General features: G+C 42.1%; 1 long non-coding RNA gene across 1 annotated transcript in view; it reads left to right on the top strand.

Annotated features, from left to right (window-relative positions):
* Positions 1-3,649: 3,649 nt before the first annotated feature.
* LOC309806573 overlaps positions 3,650-24,445 on the top strand; it is a 45,512-nt gene continuing 24,716 nt past the window's right edge. Inside the window, exons 1-2 of the long non-coding RNA XR_014294404.1 lie at positions 3,650-4,142; positions 5,290-5,386. This is a non-coding gene — a long non-coding RNA (uncharacterized lncRNA). The remainder of the gene's footprint in view (positions 4,143-5,289; positions 5,387-24,445) is intronic.

Raw genomic sequence — 24,445 nt, 5'->3', positions numbered from 1 at the left:
GGCGACTGAGTGTTTAATGGGGACTGTTTCAATTTTGCAGGATGAAAAAATTCTGGAGGACGATGGCGGTCAGGTTTGCACAACAGTGCGAATTACTTCTGGACCCTGAAATGTGCACTTAAAAACGGTTAAGATAGTAAAGTTTATGTTTTGTGTATTGGACCACAACTTTTAAAACTTAAAAAAAAACAACAGGAAGTAGTGCGTGAATAACACAAGATGCACAACTTCACTAACAACGGAGGGATTAAAACCGTAAGAAAACTACTGTGCACACACCTACCAGAATGGCAGACATGAAGGCACAGTATCAAATATCAGCAGGATGTGGAGCAATGGAAAGCCTGGTGCGCAGCGGGGGGTGCAACCACTTCTGAAACAATCGGGCCTCAGAGAGCGAAGTCCGTGCACACAGACCCACAGTGCTCCTCCCAGCTGAACACAACCACCCCAGCCCTGCACCAGGACACACGGACATGGACTCTGCAGCCACAGGAGCCAAACCTGAAAGAACCTGAAGACCATCACAAGCAGATGCAGAAATGAACCATGCACGCTCCTATGAAGGAATATTCCACAGCAATGGAGTACATTTTGTTTAAAGGCAGTAAAACTATAAAAAATTATTTTTTAAAAAAACTATATTCAAAAGATGAAAGAATCTATAATTCTGGCACCTAAGGATTGTCGAATGCTCCTAAAAATAGATTGTTGTGGAAATGTTTATTATAAGGAAATTAACATATTCTCTAGGAAGGACGGGGTGAATGGGCCTGCTACATTTTCTACATTGAAGACATATACAGGTTTTGATTCTACTTCTGTTAAATCAAGAGGGGCTTCATTGGATTTCTGCTACCGCGGAGATAATCAAATTCTGGGTAGGGGTCAGGAGAAAACTAGTCATAGGCGTTCTCGTGTAATAATTACTGTTGAAAGTGTAAACGATCCATTTATCAGTAAGACTGAGAATAGAATAACTGCTACATTACTTCATATGGGATTGTGTGTGCTACTGTCCCTAGGGCTCCAGTGAGTGAGGATTTTGAATGTGAAGCTCATCCAGATCTGAGGATGGAATAAATGGCTAGGTGTGATATGGCTAATATAAATAATAGGCCAACATTTATATTAATTAGTGGAAAAGATACAGGAAGAGGAATTCATGTTGTGAGAGCCAGGGTTAAGGTTAGCATTGGGGCAATAATATATAAATTGATGATGTTGATGGACATAGTGGTTCTTTAATAAGTAATTTGTATGCCTCAGCAATGGTTTGTAATCATTCATGGGGGCTGAGGATTGTTGGCCCTTTCTGGATTTGTATATAGCCTAGGATTTTCCATTTAATTAATATGAGGAATGCTATGGTGAATTAAATTGGGTCATTTGTGAAAGAATGTTGATTATAAACATATTCTTAGGAAGAGGACTTGAACCAGTGCAGATAAAGGTTTCAGTTGTACATAATTACCGGGCTCTGCCACCTTAACAAACATGGTTCTACAGTAGGGTATGTATAAATTAACTGAATGTAGATTATATCATCATTTAGTTTCCAGACATTTTGTAAAGTAAGCCGTAATGCTCTTGTCCTTTCCTACTGGAAGAAATCTGCAATAGACAGAAGGCAACCAGGATGACTCCAGTCTGAACTCAGATCACGTGAGACTTTAATAGATTTTTTTTTTTTTTTTTTTTTTTTTAGATGTTGGGAGTAGGAGTTTATTAATTTATTTATTTTTGCTGTGTTGGGTCTTCGTTTCTGTGCGAGGGCTTTCTCTAGCTGTGGCAAGCAGGGGCCACTCTTCATCGCAGTGCGCGGGCCTTTCACTATCGCGGCCTCTCGTTGCGGAGCACAGGCTCCGGACGCGCAGGCTCAGCAGTTGTGGCTCACGGGTCTAGTTGCTCCGCGGCATGTGGGATCCTCCCAGCCCAGGGCTCGAACCCGTGTCCCCTGCATTAGCAGGCAGATTCTCAACCACTGCGCCACCAGGGAAGCCCCACGTGAGACTTTAATCGTTGAACAATTAAAAGCAGTTATACCAATGAAATGTCGTGATCCAGCATCAAGGTCATAAACCATATTGCCGCTATGAACTCCAGAATACAATTACACTGTTATCCCTAGTAAAACTTGTTCTGTTGATCAGTGTTTTAGAACAGGTGATAAAGCATTTTGACTAGTTGGCCTAAATTTTGATCACTCAGAGGTGGTTGCTTCTCCAAAAAATAAATGACACACGGGCCCAAGGCGCACCAGCTTCAGTAGTTGTGGCACACAGGCTCAGTAGTTGTAGCCCACTGGCTTAGTTGCTCTGTGGCAAGTGGGATCTTCCCAGACCAGAGATCGAACCCGTGTCCCCTGCATTGGCAGGCGAATTCTTAACCACTTCATCACCAGGGAAGTCCCAGAATCGCAGTCTCCCTTTTAGTATACTTTAAGCCCAAAGAATCCATGGAGAATTGTTACAGAAAATAAGACAATAAAATATTGTAAGGACTGTAACAGAAGCATATAGTACACAGTTCATATAGACACAGCCCAAGCAGTTACAAAGTATATTAAAAGGGAGGCTGCAATTTTATTTTATTATTTTTATTATTTTTTAACATCTTTATTGGAGTATAATTCCTTTACAATGATGTGTTATTTTCTGCTTTATAACAAAGTGAGTCAGTTATACATAAGCATATGTTCCCATATTTCTTCCCTCTTGCATCTCCCTGCCTCCCACCCTCCCTATCCCACCCCTCTAGGTGGTCACAAAGCACCGAGCTAGTCTCCCTGTGCTATGTGGCTGAGGGAGGCTGCAATGTTAAAAGAATAAGATAAATTATACCCACAAACTCCCAATCTTTCCTGAAACGTTGCAATCTGGAACCCTATTGTAGGAAGCAGAAGATTCCAGGAGACATTCTACAAATGAAGGACTCTAAACCCTGTGGTTGGATAAGGAATTCTGGAAGGAAGGTATCCTCACCCGAGGAGAGCAGGTTCCTATACTTGTCTAACATCACATACCTGGACAGTTCCCACTGATCTTGGTCCAGGCATTGCCTGTCCTCTTGAGAGAAAACTATGGCCATATCCTGGAATGTCAGCGGTCCCTGAAATTAAAAGTACACATACCGTGTGGCCACGGGAAGAGTTCATAATGTGACCCAAGAAGAAAAGAGCAAGTTAAGAGAACTGGTTTTAATTTAGAAGAGTGTCTTCAATTACTCACTAATATATATATATATATATATATATATATATATATTTTTTTTTTACAAAGTAAGTTTCTCTATCTTATTTCTAACTACAAGAAAAGAGTGTGGCATCTGATCCACAAAACCAGTATAAAGACTATACTTATCTGGAAAAGAAATGATAAAATGATGGTTTCAATACAGGCATATGCATTTTTGAGTGTTTTATTTATATCAAATTGGATAAAATGTGTGTATTTCTCAGACAGAAAAGACGTGTCGAGGTAGAAATGTACCTTTCAACTATTCATGGGTACACAAGGACACTGGGGAGATTGTAAAAGTTCAGATTGTGATTCAGTAGGTCCGGTGGGCCTGAGTTCTATTTTTTTAACAAGCTCACTTTTAACTAGTGATGCCACAGTCTCTGATTCATTAACGACAATTGTGAATAGCAGAGACATAATTAGAAAGGTAAAAATTCATATTTAATTTTGAACTTAAAGTGTTTTATGGATTTTACACCTTTAATAGGATAGTAAGCACAGCAGCAACAATCATTTGTGAATATTTACTATAGACCGTGTATCTTTCTAACTTTGTAGTGTAGGACTCCAGGAAAAATGCCTGGGCTGCGGTCACAGTGGGCGGGGCCCTCAGGCCGGGCCGCCCCTCCAGGACCCCCGACGGGGCCCTGCGCTCCTGGCGGCTCCCTCCCCCGGCGCCTCCGTCCCTCCCAGAAGGCCTCGGGGCAGAGCGGTCCCACCCGCTGCGCCCAGAACGGAGCCCGCGTTTCCGCAGAGCTGGAGCTCCCGGCTCGGGGTCTCTTCCCTCCGCCTTCACGGAACTGCCCCGGAGCCCGCGGCGAGGGCGGCCTCACTGACGCTGCCGGCTCTGGAGGGGCCCCGGAGGCCGAAGCCGCGACAGTCATGCGGACGGCGGGCCGGGTAAGTGGGCGCCGACCCTCCGCCTGGTACGGTGCCCTGGCGGCAGGGCAAGACCAGCTTCTGAGGGGCAGGGGTTCGCCGCCACCCGCCGCTGCTGTGCAGAAAGGGCGGCCCCCAGCGTCTGGTCCCGGGAACTTCGGTCCCTCCTCTCGCCCCTGCCCTCGGCCTGGCTCGCGGGGCCTGGGGGGCGTGGGGAGGGGGTCGGCCTGAGTGTCCTGAGGGGAAACGGGGCAAGGGAGGCGCAGGGCCCGGCTGCAGCGTCAGCGCGCCTCCCCCCGACTGCGGGGAAGGCGGCTAAAAACTCCTCCCGAGGCTCGCAGGCCCCTTATTCAGCGGAGTCCCTCTGCCCTCCTTCCTCCCTGAGCTAAAGGACCGGGGGAGGGGACAGGGCAGGGCACTGGCGCAGGTAATGGGGACCATCAGCAGGTGATTGTTAACTAAGGCAAACCGGCTCTCCCAACGTGAGGAATGCAGCGCTTTTCTTTGTTTGCGGAGATGCCAGAGGCTGGGCTCCCTGAATTCCTTCCTTTCATATGCACCTCAGCGCTCTGGGGCCTGCATTCTGTATTTGCATATCCTGAGATCCTCAGGGCTCGCGGCTCACACTGGAGGGCTGCAAGGGCTGATGACTGTGATATCCTTTGTTTACTGAGATGGCAAGAAATATTCCATTTCTCACAGGCTTGAGGGGCACAGAGTGAAGAGGGTAAGAGAATCTCACTCGGCATGTACTTCGGTTTACACGTAGATAATATGTACACTTAACTGTGTTACTAGAGGTTCTCAAGTGCGATCAATTGTACCACTGCCCTCTATGGATTAACTTCATGAATATCATAAGATAAATGCCTATAGAATTGACTTAATCCATTTAAATAGGATAATGGTTTTTAAAGGAAACATAATAGAAATATGACAACAAATCCCTTACCACTAAAGGCTGGGTCTGGAGCAACCTAAATAAATGTTCCATTGTTAAAATATTGAAAGATGTATTCAATAGAAATATCAACAAAAATGACAAATAATGAGGGCAGCAGAATGTTGAAATGTTCTATCTTTATCATTAAAGTGGCAGAACATCATGTATTAGTAGGCGCTGGGGGCAGAAGATGCCTGATTTTATACCTTTGTCATATTTGTACAGTTGTTTCAACAAGTAACTTAAAGACCAAATGGAAAAAAAGGAGGTTTGTGCCTGAGATCATGTTGATGTGAAACCAGGGATGGCCACCTTGTCCCAGGTGAGTTAAGTTTACCTGGCAGGTAGACCGCAGAGCTCCTGAGAAGCAAGGGTTGGAATTTTTCTGCTGGGTGCCCCTTAGGTTCTGTGACTTGACTGATTGTGAGTCATGTTTGGGGAAAGACCTGATCACAGGAAAAGGGTGGGGAAGAGTGATTTGGGGAGCAGCTAACAACATGCATCATGGCTCATGGCTTGAATGAATTTTAAAGAAACAGGAAAACAAATGCTTCTTATGGAATCAGAGAATGTCCAGCCGGACAATCCCAGAAAATGAGGAACACCCATCCCATTTTCCAGATGAGAAAACAGAGGCCCAGCAAGGTGAAATCCCTCACCCAAGTTGCACCCGTCTCTCCTCCCCACTACATGGTTCATGAAAGCACGACTTTTCCTGTCGTGATCACTGCTGAACCCCAAAAAGGACCAGGCATCTAGCCGCTGCTCCAAAAATTTTGGTTGACTGTAGGAACAATGCTATTTCTTTCTTTCTCACTCTTATTCAGGATTGTGCCAAGAACTCCCCAGGCTGCAATGTAATTCGATAAATGTAAATATTAATTGAGTTTTGTTGTGATGAGGACTTAGGCTTTGGAGGTAACAGACTTGGTTCAGATCTTGGTTCTGCCACTCAATAGCTGTTTGGCTTTGGGAAAATTACTAAACCTCTCTGAGCTTATTTCCTCCTTTGTAAAGTGGGGATAAATGTATCTGAGCCAGCAGAGCACCTGCATGAGAGATGTGCAGTAAATATTGGTCTTTCTCACTCTCCCACGCCATCTCTGTGCTTCCCAGAGAAGTTGTACAGAAGGATATAGTACTTTTAAAAATTAATTAATTAATTAATTAATTTTTGGCTGTGTTGGGTCTTCGTTGCTGTGCGTGGGCTTTCTCCAGTTGCGGCGAGCGGGGGCTACTCTTTGTTGTGGTGCGCGGGCTTCTCATTGCAGTGGCTTCTCTTGCTGCGCTTGTTGTGGAACACCGGCTCTAGGCACACGGGCTTCAGTAGTTGTGGCCTGCAGGTTCACTAGTTGTGGCGCATGGGCATAGCTGCTCCGCAGCATGTGAGATCTTCCCTGACCAGGGCTCGAACCCATGTCCCCTGCTTTGGCAGGCATATTCTTAACCACTGCGCCACCGGGGAAGTCCAATATAGTACTTTATAAAGAGGGGTTTTAGTTGATTTCAGATAGTGTACATGTTTCTTGTAGAAAAGATTTTTCCACTATAGAAACATTAACATGCAATACCACTACAAATGCGGTATTCTATGGGTTAGATATTATCAGTAAATTTTATAAGTAATTGGGCAAAGGCCAAAGCACTAGGTACTGGGGAGTAAGAAGTCTCAAGTCTGGGGTGCCCCCCACCCCAATTTCAAGAGCAGGGTGTGTTTTTCAAATCCATATTTCACCTGGTCTTTGTTTCTCATCCATCCTCTGTGTCTGCCTTTCACAAAAGGCTCAGATCCTCCACTTTCACACCCTCCCGGCTGGCTGTGCCCCAGCTCCCGTCCTGGAACCTCTGCACGCATGGGTGTGCCTGCTCTCCCTGGGCCTCACCAGCTTTGCCAGGGAGCTGCTGTACCGTGCACTGGTAGCTGTACCCCAGGGTGCCTGGACCCTTCTGGTACGTGAAGTGCACCCTCATCACCATGAGTGCACGCCCATCCCCTTACCTTATATCCTGCCTGTAAGGCAGGCTTGGGGGTGACTAGTGTGCCTTCAGCTATGTGAGGTGCTGGGATCAAAGTGAAGTTCCCAACTTTTGAAGTTGCAGGCTTGAGGGGCACACAGTGATTTAAAGTCGGGTCACCTGACTTAAAGGGGGTGCTGATTGCTTTAAAGCCAGGGCAGCTGGCTTAAACCCTGCGTCCCTCCGCTGCAGGATGAGACCAACTTTGGCGCTGCTCGGGTTTGCTCCAAGCCGGCACTGCTGTGCAGGAAGAGCTTCCAGGAGTGCCTTAGTGCGGGGGGACTTGGTCCGTTGTCTTGCCGCTGCCCTCAGAGCGGGGCCACCTGCTCTTCTGGAGGAGAATCAGGGAGGGGGAAGTGCAGAGTCCCGGCTGGAGTTGCGGCACCCCTTGTCTGATGGCAGGGAAGGGGGGACGGGGCTGTGTGGTGTCCTGGGGCTGGACTCACCAGGTCGACTCAGCCTCTCAGCCTCCTAACCTCACCCCACACACCCCACAAGAGTCTCCAATAATATGTAATTGTGCCTTAGGTTCTCGGTCTTCAAACTCATACCCAGGCTCCCCGGTCCCTTGATTTAGCCAATTCCTCTGTGCTCTTTCTTCTATTAGATACAGTCCCAGAGGGAGGGGCTGGGGATGGGACTGGAGGGACCCCGGCAGCACTGGCCTAGGCTGACTAAAGAGATCCAGGGCCTGCGCTATCACACATGTGCGAGGACCCTTAAGGCGCAATCGAGGGGGCCGGTTAGAGGCAGTCCTTGTTGCCTCAAGTGAGTATGGATCACCGTCGGGTGGGGAGCATGCTGACCCCTGAGAAGTACTGTTAGAAGGATGTGTTCCTCCCTCGGCTTCAAGGACGTGGGTGGGCTTCAGGGCTCCATTTCCCCTCCAGACCTCCAGGGCTGACTGCACCCCAGCGGCCTTGCAGACCTGGCTTCCTGTCCCAGAACTTGCCGGGCTCCAGGAAGAATCCAGACTGCAGAGATGGTGCTTGAGCGCTCCAGCTTAAGAAGTGCTGTCCCTGGGGACCCAACAGTGGAGGGAGGAAGGGTGAAGGGAGTAGGGGGGTGGGGTTGGGAGGGGTGGCTGCCCTGGGAGATGTTGAGAGAGAAATATCGCCCCCCACACCCCCTGCCCCCTGCAACTGACTGACCCACTGATGCCATAGGATCTCAGGCCCTTTTAGTCAGAGATGCCTCGGTTTCTTTACTCCTGCGTTCAAAACTATGCAAAACCAACTCTTCATCCTCTTGCTGCCTGGCCAGGACTTGTAAAGCACTGTTCTTTTGGAGCACTCGTTCCCTAAACTGCAGTTTGGAGCTGTCCCAGCTATTTAAAGGTGTTCTCCTTAAACTGAGACTAAATCCTACTCTTTTGGAAAAACGCCCTGCACTTCCGAGGAGATCATGTTTTCTGCCCATTCCTTCCTTCTACTTCCCTCTTAAGAAGCCCTGTGCTCAAAGGGCTTGGTGACTTATTTTTTGCTTGATGTCAAAAAGAAACCTTCCCCATGCACCGCAAAAATCTTTCCTGGAGCATAGGTGTTTCAAAGCCATGACCGTGTTTTGCAGTCAGTATACCCTGGGTAGACTTCCTAGCAATCCCTCCAAGAGCCAGAGGTGAGCATAATCAACTTATTTGATTGGATGCCCTTCAGGTTTAGGAAGGTCCCATTCTTATGCCCCAGCGGATAAGACAGGGCCCTGGATGGCTGTGGCTGTGATTAGATAACTTCTGATGATTTTATTTCCCTTACTGAGCTGCTGCTTCTAGGTTAAATTCATTTTATTACCTGTCCTTTTTTTTTTTTTTTTTTTTTTTTTTTTTTTTTTTTTTGCGGTACGCGGGCCGCTCACTGTTGTGGTTTCTCTCATCGTGGAGCACAGGCTCCGGACGCACAGGCTCAGCGGCCATGGCTCATAGGCCTAGCCGCTCCGCGGCATGTGGGATCCTCCCGTACTGGGGCATGAACCTGTGTCCCCCGCATTGCAGGCGGACTCTCAACCACTGCGCCACCAGAGAAGCCCTACCTGTACATTTTTAAAGAAAGACTGAAAAAGTCACTGTAATAGGTCAGGAGTCTGAGCTCAGGGTTAGTCAAAGGTACTCACAGGGAGGAAGGTGGATAAACATAGGTGCGTAAAATAGGAGGGTTGGCAAGTACAGCCAGGACAACCGGGTTCACCGTGCGTACTAATAAAGGCCAGAATCTCCTTATTTATCTCTGGTGGGAAGTTCTGATGGTTTCTCAGGATCAAACTCAAATCATATTCAAACTAGGGGGCTTCCCAGAAGGCGCTGAAGCACCGGCAGAACCCACCTGCGCTCCCACCTTGGCACTCCAGGATCAGAGTTGGGTTTGGAGGTGGGGTTGCTGTAACCCCAAGGAGGTGAGCAGAGAGGAGGAGTTGATTACCAGTCTCCTCTGACTCTCTGGCCCAAATTGCCTGGCTTCACGGGGGGGCAGAGTTTTGCTTTGAGCAACTTATGGGGCACTTCCAGACTGGTGGGGTTGCCCAGTGGCCCGACAGTCTGACAGGCTGGCTGCGGTGTGACCGCCCTTTGTTTCTTCAGAATCTGTTCATCAGGAGGTGCATGGTTGCGGAAGCCCATTCACCGCCCACCCCGCCCCCCGAGGGTGATGGCACCTTCCCTGGCTGTACCCTATGATCACCAGGTACTTGAAATGAATGCAAGGTTTTTGACTTCAAGGAAGAGCTCACATAACCCCTTCTGCCTCATAATGTGTGGGATTTACTATAATGGAAGGACATTATAAAGAACAGGTAGAAAACTCACCTGTTGGTCTCCATGTAGGAGTTTATTTTGCATGAATCTCTCCTACATGAGTAGATAGCAGAGGTTTATTTTTGTTCCCGTGTGTGTAGTTGTGGCAGAGAACATAGGTATGGTGGTTTGAAGCCCTCGAAGAAATATTCTCAGAATTCTCAAGACTTCTCTTGATTGGAACCAAAAGAGACCTGGAAAAGGAGGAAAAGCAAAGGAGGAGGGAGAACGAATGGCTGTTTCTCAGTAAATTCACCTTCCTGGTTGATTTTTCTGTCTTCTCATTTCTTTTAACTTCTATGTATGTCTAATGGAATGACGTAGAAAGGCTGATTTTTATGCTTTAAAAGATTTTACATCACAAAGAAACTAGAAGTGGTTAACAGAACTTATTCACATCAATGTCACATAGAGACTTTGATATTAAATTTGTATACTAAAATAGGTTAATCCAAATTTTCTCTTTCTTTTTGAGTGAATATTTGTAACATATTTTTGTAGATAATAATTTATCCTAGATATACAAAATTGTGAGAATGGGTGCCATTTTTCACCACTTAAATGATTTCTTTTAAATGAATAGATCGTACACTTTAAAGGCCAATGTTGTCTTACATGTTGTTTTTTAATTCCTTGATTTCCAAAACTTGTGTTTATTTAATTGATTTCTATCTAATAATCTGTCTCTCCTTTATTGTTTCTTACTTTATATTTTATTGATCTATAGTTAATTTACATTATTATATTAGTTTCAGAGGTACAACATGGTGACTCATAAATGTTTGGGTTCTTCTCCATTTATACTTATTATAAAAGAGTGGCTCTATTCCCCAGGCTATGCAGAACGTCACTGTAGATGATTGATTTTATACGAAGTGGATTCTTCCTCAGAACCTCCTACCACTATTTTGCTGCTCCGCCCTGTCTCTCGCTGCTGGTAACCACTAGTCTGTTCTTTAATCTGTGAGTCTGTTTCATTGTCGTTGTTGTATTCAGTGTTTTAGATGCACGTGTAAGTGATAACCTACCAGGCTTGTTTTCTCTGCGGCTTATTTTACTAAGCATAATACCCTCCAAGTCCATCCATGTTCTTGCAAATAGCAACATTTCCTTTTTTGCTGAAGTCATCATAAATATCATTTTTTATCCCCTAACCTATTGATGAACACTTAGTTTGACTCTACATCTTGGCTATGGCAAATAACACTGTTATGAACAGTGGTGTGCAGTTATTTTTTTTTTTAAATAGTGTTTTTGTTTTCTTCTGATATACCCAAGAGGGAAATTGCTGGATATTATGGTAGTTCTATTTTTAGTTTTTTGTGGAACCTCCATTCTTCTTTCCACAGTAGCTGCACTACTTCACATTCACATCAAGAGTTTACAAGAGTTTCCCTTTCTCCACATCCTCACTAACCTTTGTTATTTGTGACCTTGTTGATGACAGCCATTCTGACAAGACTGAGGTGATATATCTCATAGTTTTGATTTGCATTTTATTGCCGATTAGCTATGTTTAGCATCTTTGTGCATTCTGGCTGTCTACCTGTATTTTTTCCTTGGAAAAATGTCTATTTAGGTCTTCTCATTTTTAAAAAAAATATTTTGGGTGCAGTTCTGATATTGAGTTGTATGTGCTGTTTCTGTAGTTTAGATATGAACCCTTGCTTGGTCATCTTTTTGGTGTTAACCTCTTATCATGTGCAAATATTGTCTCTCCTTCAGCAGGTTGTCTTTTCATTTTGTCTTTGGTTTCCTTTGCTGTGCAAAATCTTTTAAGTTTAGTGAAGTCCCATTTGTTTATTTTTGCTTTTGTTTCATTTGCCTTAGTAGACTGAACGCAAAACTGTTGCTATCATTTATGTTGAAGAATGTTCTGTATTTTCCTCTCTGGGTTTTATGGTCCTACATTTAGGTTTTTATTCAGTTTTGCGTTAATTTTATATACCGTGTGCTAAAATACTCTAATTTTATTCTTTTCCATGTAGCTGACCAGTTTTCCTAGTACCACTTATTGAAGAGACAGTTCTTTCTCCCTATTGCCTGCTTTGTCATAAATCAATTAAATATACGCGTGTGGGCTTATTTTTGGGATCTCTATTCTATTCCAGTGATCTTTGTGTCTGTTTTTGCTCCAGTCCGATGCTCTTTGATTACTGTTGCTTTGAAGTATAATCTGAAGTAAAGGTGCCTGATGCCTCCAGCTCTGTTCTTTCTCAAGATTGTTTGGCTATTTGGGGTCTTTGTGTTTCTATACAAATTTTAAAATTACTTTTTCAAGCTCTATGAAAATGCTTTGGTATTCTGATAGGGATTGCATTAAATCTGTAGATTGTCTTTGGCAGTATGGTTATTTTAACAGTATTAATTCTTCCAGTCCATGCACCTGCTATATTTTCTCATCTTTTTCTGTTGCCTTCAACTTGTTTCACCAATGGCTGATACATTTCTGAGTACATGTCTTTTACCTGCTTAGGTGTGTTTGTTCCTAGGTATCTTATTCTTTTTGGTGTGATTGCATATGGTATTGTTTTCTTAATTTTTTTCTTTCTGACAGCTTTGAGTTTTGTTTTTTTCTTCTTTTTCTAATTCCTTCAGGTGTAATGTTAGGTTGTTTATTTGATATTTTTCTTGTTTCCTAAGAATAAGCTTGTATCACTATAACTTCCCCCTGTGAACTGCGTTGGCTGTGTCCCATAGATTTTGGATCACTGTGTGTTCATTTTCATTTCTCTTGGGTATTTTTAGAATCCCTCTTTAATTTCTTCACTGTTCCTTTCTTCCCCTTTTATTCGTCTGTGATGTGAGGACTATCTTTAATATGATGTTTGGATTTCTTTCAGTTGTGTGTGTGTGTGTGTGTGTGTGTGTGTGTGATTATTTCAGTTGCTGAGCCCTTAGTTTCACGTGGACACTAACAACCCTGCATTGTTACTCTGCTCCCCCACAGTTACTGAATTTGACCTTGTATTTTACATCTACTTGTTTTGTGTGTCCCTTAACTTCTTATTGTGAATATAGATGATTTTATTACTGTTTTCTTTCGTCCTTCCTATTAGCTGTGTACATGGTTGATTTACTGCCTTTGTTGAATATTTGCCTTATCCAATGAGGTTTTTCCTTTAGTAAGTTTCCTTTTCTAATTTTTATGTTTCAGTCGTGGCCTTTTCTTTTTCACTGAGAAAAGCCCCTTTAAGATTCCTCATAAAGCTGGTTTGGCGATGCTGAGCTCTTTTAGTTTTGCTTCTCTGTAAAACTTTAGATCTCACCATCAAATCTGAAGGAGAGCCTTGCTGGGTAGAGTATTTTTGGTTATAGGCTTTTCCCTTTCATGACTTTAAATATACCATGCCACTCCCTTCTGGAATGCAGAGGTTATCCTGAAAAGCCAGCTGATAACTTAATGCAAGTTCCCATGTTTGTAACTTGTTGCTTTTCCTTTGCTCCTTTTAATAGTGTCTTTTTATCTTTATTTTTTTGCCATTTTAATTACAATGGGTCTTGGTGTGGTCTTCTTTGGGTTGATCCCGTTTTGGCCTTGCTGTGTTTACTGGGCTTGGATGTCTGTTTTCTTTCCCAAGTTATGGAAGTTTTCAGCTCTTACGTCTTCAGGTATGTTCTACACTGCTTTCTCTTTCCTTTTTGCTTCTGGGACCAGTATAATGCAAATATTAGTACACTTGATGTTGTTTCACAAGTCTGTTCAACTTTCCTCATTTCATTTTAATCTATTGTTTTACAGTTCATCTTCAGTGATTGCCAGTACTCTCTCCTTCAGTTTTCTGATTCATTCCTCTGTATCATTTAGTCTACAGTAGTTTCCTTTTAGTGTATTTTTCATTTCCGTTATTGTAGTCCTCATCTCTGTTTTGTTGTTCTTTAATTGTCTAACTCTTTTTTCAAACATTCTAACTTCTTGCTCTGGTCGTCCATTCTTCTCCTGAGTTCTTTGATCATCTTTACAGTCATTACCTTGAACTCTTTGTTGGGCAGATTGGCTATCTCCACTTCACTTAGATCTTCTGAGTTCTTATCTTGTTCCTTCATTTGGATCGTGTTTCTGTGTCACCTCATTTTTCTTAACTTGCTGTTTTTATTGTTATGTATGTAGTAGGTTCGTTACATTTCCTGAACCTTGGAGAAGTGGCCTTTTGTAGGAGAGGTCCTATGTGTCCCAGCAGCCCACTGTCCCCTGGTCACCAGAGCTATATGTTCTAAGTGTACCCCCTATGTGGGCTGCTTGGTGGGCTGACTACTGTTGGTGGTCAGGTAATCTTGGCTGCCCCCAGAGTGCTTGTTTGCCAGACTCTGCCTGGTATGGAAGCTGTCTGTGCTTCTTGGTGAGGCTAAATCAAAAGGCAGCTGGCTGCACAACTCTGGGGGACACCAAATCTAGTGCTGGTTCACTTATGGGTAGAATTGCAGTCCAGGTGATATCAGGGCTAGTGCCCAGTCACTGGTCTTGGGGCGATGCTGGCTACTGGGAGGAAGACACAGGTCCTGAGTTCTGGCTGCAGGGCCCAGGAGTCGCAGAGTTGGTGTTGGATCACTGTTCCTGACACAGCTATCTGCAGGATCTGGGGTACCCCTAATCTTGTGTTTGCATTCTGATGGGCAGGGTCAGTGCCTAGCTGAGTCCATGGCTGTTTCTGGCCTGCAGGTAAGTGTTCTGGTCACACAGGATGCTGGGTTGTGGTATTCCTGGAGCTGTTGTGTGCCTGTTGGTGTATGAGGCTGATCCCACTGCTAGAGCAGGTTTTCTGTTGGGTAGGTCCAAGCTCCATCGAGTCCCTGTGCAGTGATCAGCTGCTGATGGTGAGGCTGATTCCAAGGCCAGAACAGGCTCACTTGTCAGAGGGGCCAGGGACTCTGGGGCTGGTGCCTGTCCACTGAGGTGTGGAGGCTGGTCCTGGGGCTTTTGGTGGCTGGGCCCATGTCCAGGGGCAGCTGTGCATTGAGAGGGTCTGAAGGCAGCCTGTTTGCTGGTGGATGGGGCTATGCCCCTTCTCAGTTAGTTTCTTGGCCTGCAGCATCCTAGTACTTGTGTCTATAGTCTGGTGGAAATGGGTAGGGCCAGGTCCTGAGGCTAAAAAGATAGAGGGAGGATTCTGAAATTATGCTTGCTGGTACCAGTGGCCACGAGGTAGAAGGAGCTCCCCCAGATGGCTTCTGCCAGTGTCTATGTCCCTGAGGCTGTGCTGTAGTTGCCTCTGGACTCTCTGGGAGACTCTCCAAGATCAGGACGTAGGTGTGACCCAGGATCCGTTCAAATGACTGCTTCTCTTCTGATTCTCGGATCATGTGGGATTTTGTGAGCACCTTTTAAGAGTGGAATCTCTATTTCCCACAACCCTCTGGCTCTCTGGAAAATAAGCACCACTGGTCTTCAAAGCCCAACTTTCTGGGAACTCTTCTTTCCAGCACAGGGTCCCTGGGCTTGGGAGCCTGATGATGGGTTCATACCCCTTGCTACCTGGGAGCACCTCAGAAATTGTAATTATTCTCCCATTTGTGGGCCACCCACCTGGGGGTTTGGGTCTTGGCTCTGTTGAGATTTTGCCTTTCCTCCCTGTCTTGCCGAGGTGCCCTCCTTATATCTTTAGCTCTAAAACATCTTTTATGGTAGGTCCCGGCCTTTTTCATGAATTGCTGTTCTGTAAACAGTTGTGACTTTGGTGTGCCCATGAGAGGCATCAAGCTCTGGGTTTTTGAATGCTACCATTTTGGACAATCTCTCTGCTTCATTCTTAAATTATATTATTCAATTTTTCTTAGTATCTTATTTGATTAGTGATAGTGTGAAATTTATTATCACTCATGTTTACTTCACCTGTTTTTAAAAATTGTATAGTGCATTCATTCATTTTGAAATGAAGGTAGTGACCTGTGAACTTCCATACCTCAAAAATCAAGGATAGGACAAAAGCCTTTTCTACCTGTGTTACCCTCAAACTCTGCACCCCAACCCCAGCCTGGGGATTAACCTCTTGCACCCATGCTCACCTTCTGTTTTTAGACTGTTAACCATCACTGCATCTGTATGTGTGTTGACAAAGTGAACTGTAGTGTTTCCAGATTTTGTGTTTTGTTTTTTGGATTAGGGTAGAGTCCTACTATGAATGTACATTTACTGGTCTGCTGAAGTTCATATTAAACCTGTCAAGCACATTACAAGAATTGGAATTGCTTGTATATACACTTTGATAAATTTTAGAGAGAATGGTAGAACAGAAGTAAATTGTATTTCAAATCCCACAGTATTCTCACACCATGAAAACCCTTCCCTTTTTAATATATTTGTGTGTAGCTTATCTTTATGCCCATATTATATTTCCCAGAGATGCGTAAGTGTTATGTTTCTTGCTAGGACATTTACCGTATTGTTCAAAGTCAGGCGTTTAGTGGTTTTAGCCTGATCATATTTCCATGAACTCACAAATACAAGATCGTCTCTCACACTGTCTTTTACTCCCTGCTGTTCTATATTGCCCTCCTTATTCTCAGTCCTGGTCTTTCTTTATGCTCTTCAGCAACCTGGATAGTTTATACTATTTTCTCCCTTATTCAAGACCAAGAGAATAGAATAGAATAATCAGAAATAAACCCTGATATATGGCCAAATGATTTTTGACAAGTTGCCAAGACTTTTCAAAGTAGAAAGGACAGTATTTTTAACAAATGGTGCTGAGAAGTCTTGTTGTCAACATGCAAAAGAAGGAAGATGGACCCTTCCCTAACATCATATGCAAAAATTAATGAAAACGTATCAAGAAACTAAATATAAGGCCTAATAAAATTAAAAGTCTTAGCAGAGGACACAGGACAAGAGCTTCGTGACATTGGATTTGGCAGTTTTCCTCAATATGAAATGAAGGAACAACAAAGGTACAGCTAACAAAAAAATAAACAATTTGCAGTACATAATTTTAAAAAATGTGTATCAAAGAAATGTAAACAGAATAAAATGGCAACCCACAAGATGGGAGAAAATATTTGAAAGCCATCTATCTGACAAGAGATTCCTATTCAGAATATACAGAGAATTCCTACAACTCAACAAGAAGCAAACACCCTGATTCAAAAATGGATAAAAGAGTTGAATAGATGGTTCTTCAAAAAGATGTACAAATGACTAAGTGCTTGAATAGATGCTCCATATCACTAAATGCATGTTTATATATTTGTGTGCATGCATACACACACAAGCACACACACACATACACAAGCAGAAAACAAGTATTGGTGAGGATGTGAGGGAGTTGGAAGCATTGTGCTCTGTCAGTGCGAGTGTAGAATGATATAGCTGCTTTGCAAAAGAGTATGGCAATTTTTCAGATATTGAAAAATAGACTTACTACATGATCCAGGAATTGTACTATGAGGTATACCCAAAGGAATTGAAATCAGGGTCTTAAAGTAATATTTGTACTCCAGTGTTTAGAGCAGTAATAATCACAGTAGCTAAAATATGAAAGCAACCTAAGTGTTTATCCACTAGTTCCTGGATAAGCAAAGTGTGGTATACCCATATAATACAATATTATTCAGTGTTAAGAAGGAAAAGATCTGGGAATATGCTACAACATGGATGAATCCTGAGGAAATTTAGCTACCAAATATGCCATTTTTGTGACTTTTAGTGAGTCATAACAATGCAACTACTTATTTCAATTATATGGGGTATTTAGTGTAGTCAAAACCATAGAAATTGGGAGGGTAATGATGCTTTTCAGGTGGTTATGGAACAAAAAGGAAAGTTATGTTTAAAGGATATAGAGTTACAGTTTTAAAACGTAGGAAAAGAATTAGAAAGATAAATGGCGATGTTGATCGCCCAATAATATGAATGTATTTAATATCACTGAACGGTGCACTTTATAATAATTAACATGTTATATTTTATGTTATTTGATTTTACCAACATACAAAATTGGGAAAGAATGTAATATCAGGAAAGGGAGTGGCCCTGGGATAGAGCAGAGAGTAATCAGAAGGGTGAGACACTGCATATGTTGAAGAAGAGCTGAGAGTCTTCATTGGACAGAAGAGACTTTATAAAAAAGAAAAAAAATTACTCTGAGGGTGTATTAAATAGATATCTGTGGGTGTACTGCTATCTCCCATGGGTTATCTTTAAGAGTCTTTACTAAAGTCCATGAGGCTTTTTTAAAAACTGGATTCCCTAGGAGATGATTAGAGGGTGGTACTTAAGTCTATGTCTAGGTTGACAGATTTTGCAGGGAAGACAAACCTGAGAACAGTGGAGGTCCTGAGAGTGTAAGTACATGGAAATTGGAAAAAATAATAATAAAGGGAATTAGGAAAACTTTTGACTTCGAAGGTCATGTATTACTGAGTCAGACCTGAGGTTTCTAAGGAGTTATATACACAGTTGCTATTTGGATTGCTTGTTGATGAAGATCAGTGGAAAAACTAGAGTCGTTTCCAAGTGTAGGTAAGATATAATGAGAGGTTGGAGGTGGGAAGTAGGGAGGCCCAGAGAAAAGTGGGAAGGTCATACTGGGCCAAGATGGTGGTAACATCCAGCAGAACGAATGGTAGGGCAGACTATGGATTCACCTTTTTTATTTCGGCTCCCCACCTCATCCTTAATAATTCTTTGGGAATATTTCATTGCTCTGTGATGCAGGTACAGAATTCAAGTGAGGAGACTACACCCTCAGTGTCCAGCTGTCTGAGTCCTCAGTGTGCTTCAAATGATGGAGAACTATTGCTTCTTTATGAGAAGAGTTAGTACCTCGTAGCTAAGCTTTAGCTGGAGCTTATGTAGGATTGATTCCAATCTATATATACTGTTGGCATGGAGGTTCCTCTTCCTCTTTTCTTGACCGTTATGAAATGAATCTATATTTCTCAATGTTTGTGTATATCAGATAAATACATTAAGTAAAGGAATCTTATATATTGCTCCCTGCATAGTTTGCCCTTTCTTGTTTCTCTTTTACCTTTACTAAATTAGCACAGGGAGAGACCGTGCAATGTTCTAATCAGGAGAGATTAGAACATCATATTTCTAGAGAGGTTGGTTGGACAGAGCAGGGGTCCCAGTGAGAATCAAAGCTTCTGTTTCTACTTGGAAGTGTACCTGTATAGAGTAGAAGGCTCCAGGAAATATCCCAGAATATTGCAATGTCCCTGAGGGAGATCATTAAGAGAGGCAGGATCTGGTCCCAGATCAGTGTCCTATGACATGTGTGTTAGTCATCTGGTGTGAGGTTCTCAGAGCCAATCCCATATGGTAAGGCTGAGTGCAGAGTATGAAGAACCTGTGAAAGCCTTTGATTGAATGTTAAAGATGAAGCTCTGATTTTGGGGAGAATTTTCTTACCTGACTGAATGTCACCCTTCTGTGGGGATGAGATTCTGTGCTTTTCTTCTCTTGATGACCACTGACTGAAAGTCATTAGAGGATCATGTCTAGACAGCATTCTTTATTTAATTTCTTAAAGAAGAAAACATAGAAAACATTTTTATCCACTTTCAAATTGAGGATCAAGGGGAATGACATCAGTGAAAATGTCAGAGTAGGGAGCTCTAGCTTGTGTCCATCACCAGAAACACTGACATACGTGGTAAAACCTGTCAGAATGATCCTATCAACACATGTAAGTTTTCTTTTCTTTTTGCCCTGTAGATTTATCTTCCACTGAAACTTAACTTACTACAGAATGTGGAGAATTAACAGGGAAGTAGAAACTGTATTTCCTGATGAGAGAATCACTAAGTCACATTAGCTGTTCTGAGCTATGTCTTACTCACCGTGACTGTAATTAAAACAAACAAACAAACAAAACACCTTTTTCTGTAAGTTAGTTCTGACATTTCCTCGTTAAAGACAAGGTAACAGATACAGATTTAGATCTACCAGAGTTGAGCAAGATGTTGATTGTACCTGTGCTGAATATATGAGCATGACCTGCTACAAATCTTCATTATACTTATTGCCACAACTGACAAATTCCCTTTGGCCACTGCCGATATGTTGCATGTAAGGAATGCATAGGACACTAACCCCAGCTGGTCACAGGTAAACTCTGCCACGTGGATTGCTGCATGTTTTCCTGCTGGAAGACCACACGTTCTCGAGTATCATGACTGCAGAGTATGTGGGCTCTTCTTTTTTCTGGATAAAGGTTAGATAATCACCTAATTTTATGAGAAATATATAAATTGTATTTGCATATTCTTCAGGTTTTTATTTATCCATTCTCTTTCAAGTCCTAAGTGCAAATATTAAAGTGATTTCCAAGAGGGTGGTAAATAAGACAGCTATGTTTATGCTCCAAAATTATCAATAAAGCATAATACAATTGTAAACGCATTAATGTGTGATTAATATGTAGATACTTATGTAAATACAATTTTAGTAATGCTTTGTGGAGAGCTTCAGAAGCTAGGTATGTAAAAAAAACAATAAGGAGTTCTTGAAACTCTCAGGGAATTATATAGAAGTCTTTGTGTCTATAAATATCAATGTGGAATAATGCATTTTCTCAGAAATAAACTAGGCGTAAAATTGTAGGAAAAAACTTCATGAAATGAAAGAGTATGTGAGATGGACATACAAGAAAACGAATATTCTCAGAGAATAATGAACATTGTGAATTTCAGCAGAAGTGTAATACAGATTCAGAGAGTAAAACTTTGGAGAGCCTACTTATGAGTTCCTCATATGGCATCTTTGGAGAGACGGTAGTCATTTGAAATATGATGTTATAAGATGCCGTTAACATGCTTAAATACTTTCATTTAGAAATGATCATTTAGAACCAGAATAAATGAAAGAGAGCACAAAATTATGTTTTTGTTGATTTTTGAAGATCTCAGGTGAGTGCTGATAATATCAATATATATGATGTCGGGCTTCCCTGGTGGTGCAGTGTTTGAGAGTCCGCCTGCCGATGTAGGGGACATGGGTTCGTGCCCCGGTCCGGGAAGATCCCACATGCCGTGAAGCGGCTAGGCCCGTGAGCCATGGCCGCTGAGCCTGCACGTCCGGAGCCTATGCTCCACAATGGGAGAGCCCACAACAGTGATAGGCCCGCGTACCACAAAAAAAAACAAAAACAAAAACAAAACAAAACAAAAGTAACATGATGTCTTTCACTGCAAAATAAAGGAGCTGTTACAGTGGAGGATTCCTGGACTGAATGTCAATATTATGACAATAGTACGAGTGTGTTTCGTGTTTGGGAATTACAATCATTGTTGCTTTTGCTGTGGTCATCCATTTACAATGCTTGGTGTCAGTTGATTTTTCTCTTGTAAAAATAAAATGCAGTCTGTGTGTGTGGAAAAAAGAAAACATACATGATGTCTTGATAAAGTTGTATGTAATTTGAGATCTGGAAAAAAGCATTTCTTTCTGTAATGCTAGGATGTTAATTGGACATTTTTGCAAGAAAGATTTCAGGATGCAAATCTCGTGTTTCTAAGGTGGGAAGCCAGTTCATGGCGGAACATTCTATTAAACTTGTGTGAGTGCAGAAATATTTCTCTGGAAGGAAGAGGTCACGAATCCCTTTTTAACAGTTAGTGGTTTATAGTATACCGATTGAGCAAAATGGGTATTTCTTAACTTTAGAAAAGAATAATATAGTTTTTCTGCATTTATATTATGCAGCTGATGTAGAATATCAAAAATTCTTTATTTTGAAAAACAATGTAATCAATTGGACATAATTCATATATATTGAACCTGTGGTACACACACACAATAAAACTTACATTCAGAAAATCTTTTTCACTTAAGAAATATTTTCTAGTGTAGTTGATTTACAACGTTGTGGTATTTTAAAATACATGTTTATTAGAGTATAATTGCTTTATAACACTGTATTAGTTTCTGCTTTACAACAAAGTGAATCACCTATATGTATACATATATCCCATATCCCCCCGTCTTGAGGCTCCCTCCCAGACTCCCTATCCCACCCCTGTGGGGGACATAAAGCACCGAGCTGATCTCCCTGTGCTATGCGGCAGCTTACCACTAGCTCTTTTACATTTGGTCGTGTATATATGTCAGTGCTACTCTCTCACCACGTCCCTGTCTCCCCTTCAGCCCTGTGTCCTGAAGTCCGTTCTCTACATCTGTGTCTTTATTCCTGCCCTGTCACTAGGTTCGTCAGTACCATTTTTCTGAATTCCATATATATGTGTTCACGTACGGTATTTGTTTTTCTCTTTCTGACGTACTTCACTCTGTATGACAGACTCTAGGTCCAACCACCTCACTACAAATAACTGAATTTTGTTCCTTTTTATGGCTGAGTTAATACTCCATTGTATATATAGGCCACATCTTCTTTCTGTATTCATCTGTCGATGGACACTTAGGTTGGTTCTATGTCCTGGCTATTGTAAATAGTGCTACAGTGAATATTGTGATACATGTATCTTTTTGAATTATGGTTTTCTCCGGGTATATGCCCAGTAGTGGGATTGCTGGGTCATATGGTAGTTCTATTTTTAGCTTTTAAGGAACCTCCATATTGTTCTCCATAGTGGCCGTATCAGTTTACATTCCCACCAACAGTGCAGGAGGGTTCCCTTTTCTCCACACCCTGTGCAGACTTTATATATTATTGTATTAATTTCTGCTGTGCAGCAAAGTGATTCAGTCATATATATATATATATATATATATATATATATATATATATATATATATATATATATATTCGTTTCCATTATGGTTTATCACAGGATACTGAATATAGATTCCTCTGCTGTACAGTAGGTCTCTGTGGCTTGTCCATCCTATGTAGAATAGTTTGCTTCTGCTATTCCAAAACTCCGAATCTTTCCATCACTCTCTCCTTGGCAACCACAACTCTGTTTTCTATATCTGTGTGTTTGTTTCTGTTTTGCTGACATGTTCATTTGTGTCCTGTTTTCGATTCCACATGTAAGTGATATTATACGGTATTTGTCTTTCTCTTTCTGACTTACCTCACTTTGTATCATTATCTCTATGTCCATCCATGTTGCTGCAAATGATATTACTTCATTCTTTTTTATGTCTGAGTAATATCTATTGTATACGTATGCCACACTTTCTTTATACTTTCATTTTTCAATGAACATTTAGGTTGTTTCCATGTCTTGGCTATTATAAATAGTGCTGCTATGAACATAGGGTTTTATGTATTTTTTTGAATTATAGTTTTGTCTAGATATATGTCCACAGGTGGGATTGCTAGATCATATGGCAACTCTCTTTATAGTTTTTTTGAGGACCCTCCATACTGTTTTCCATAGTGACTGCACCAACTTACATGGCCACCAACAGTGTAGAAGGGTTCCCTTTTCTCTATACCCCATCCAGCATTTGTTAATTGTAGATTTTTTTTAATGATGGCCATTCTGATCAGTGTGAAGTGATACCTCATTGTAATTTGGATTTGCATTTCTCTAATAATTAGTGATGATGAGCATCTTTTCATGTGCCTATTGGCTATCTGTATGTCTTCTTTAGAGAAATGTTTATTTAGTTCTTCTACCCATTTTTCCATTGAGTTATTTGTTATATTGTTATTGAGTTGTATGAGCTGTTTGTATAGTTTGTAAATTAAGCCATTGTCAGTCTCATCATTTACTAATATTTTCTCCCAGCCCATAGGTTGTATTTTCATTTTGATTATGGTTTCCTTTGCTGTGCAAAAGCTTATAAGTTTGATGAGTTCCTGTTTCTTTTTTGCTTTTACTGTAAGTCCCCTGCATATGAACAAGTTCTGTTCCAAGAGTGCGTTTGTAAGTCCAATTTGTTTGTAAGTCCAACAAAGTTAGCCGAGGTACCCAGGTTACACAGTCAGCTATATGGTATTGTACCGTAATAGGTTTATAATACTTTTCACAGAAACAATACATAAGAAGCAAACACAAAAACAAAGAAAACATTTTTAGTCTTACAGTACAGTAACTTGAAAAGTACAGTAATACAGTACAACAGCTGGGATACTAAGGCTGGCATCAAGGGAACAGGCGAGAAGAGTTACTGATTGGAGGAGGGAGCGGAGGTGGGAGATGGTAGAGGTGAAGGAGTATCAGCAGTAGGAGACAGGGGGCAAGCTCCAATTTCACTCATACCTGACATTGATGACACAGGTTCTGGTTCCTTGCTGGATTTAATTCTATCTACCCTCTTGAAAAAATGCTCCATTGATGTCTGGGTTGTAGCTCGTTTCTTCTCATCATAGATGATGACACGGTAGCACTGGTTTGCGTTCTGAATGGCTGCTGCCACCTTTGGGTACCATTGTAGGTTCGAGCCCTGTGCCTCAGAAACTAACAGTGCCTCCTCAAATTTAGAAGATGCCCTTGGCATTTTCTGTGTCATGAATCTCTTCAGTTCTTCAGTTACTTCTTCTTCCTCCTGTCCCTCTTCATCCTTTCTCTGCGCCTCCAATTCCATCAGTACGCTCCTCGTGTTGCACAGCAAGGAGTTCAGTGAAATCGTCCTCTTGCAGATCTAGCTCCAGCTTCTCGCTGAGGGTCACTACGTTGCTGAAGACCTCTTCAGACTTCTGATCTGCCTTCTCAAATCCACAAACATCA

The sequence above is a fragment of the Mesoplodon mirus genome (genome assembly GCF_964341445.2).
Source record: "Mesoplodon mirus genome assembly, chromosome: 6".
NCBI classification, from domain to species: domain Eukaryota; kingdom Metazoa; phylum Chordata; class Mammalia; order Artiodactyla; family Ziphiidae; genus Mesoplodon; species Mesoplodon mirus.
This window is presented reverse-complemented; position numbering and strand designations above follow the sequence as displayed.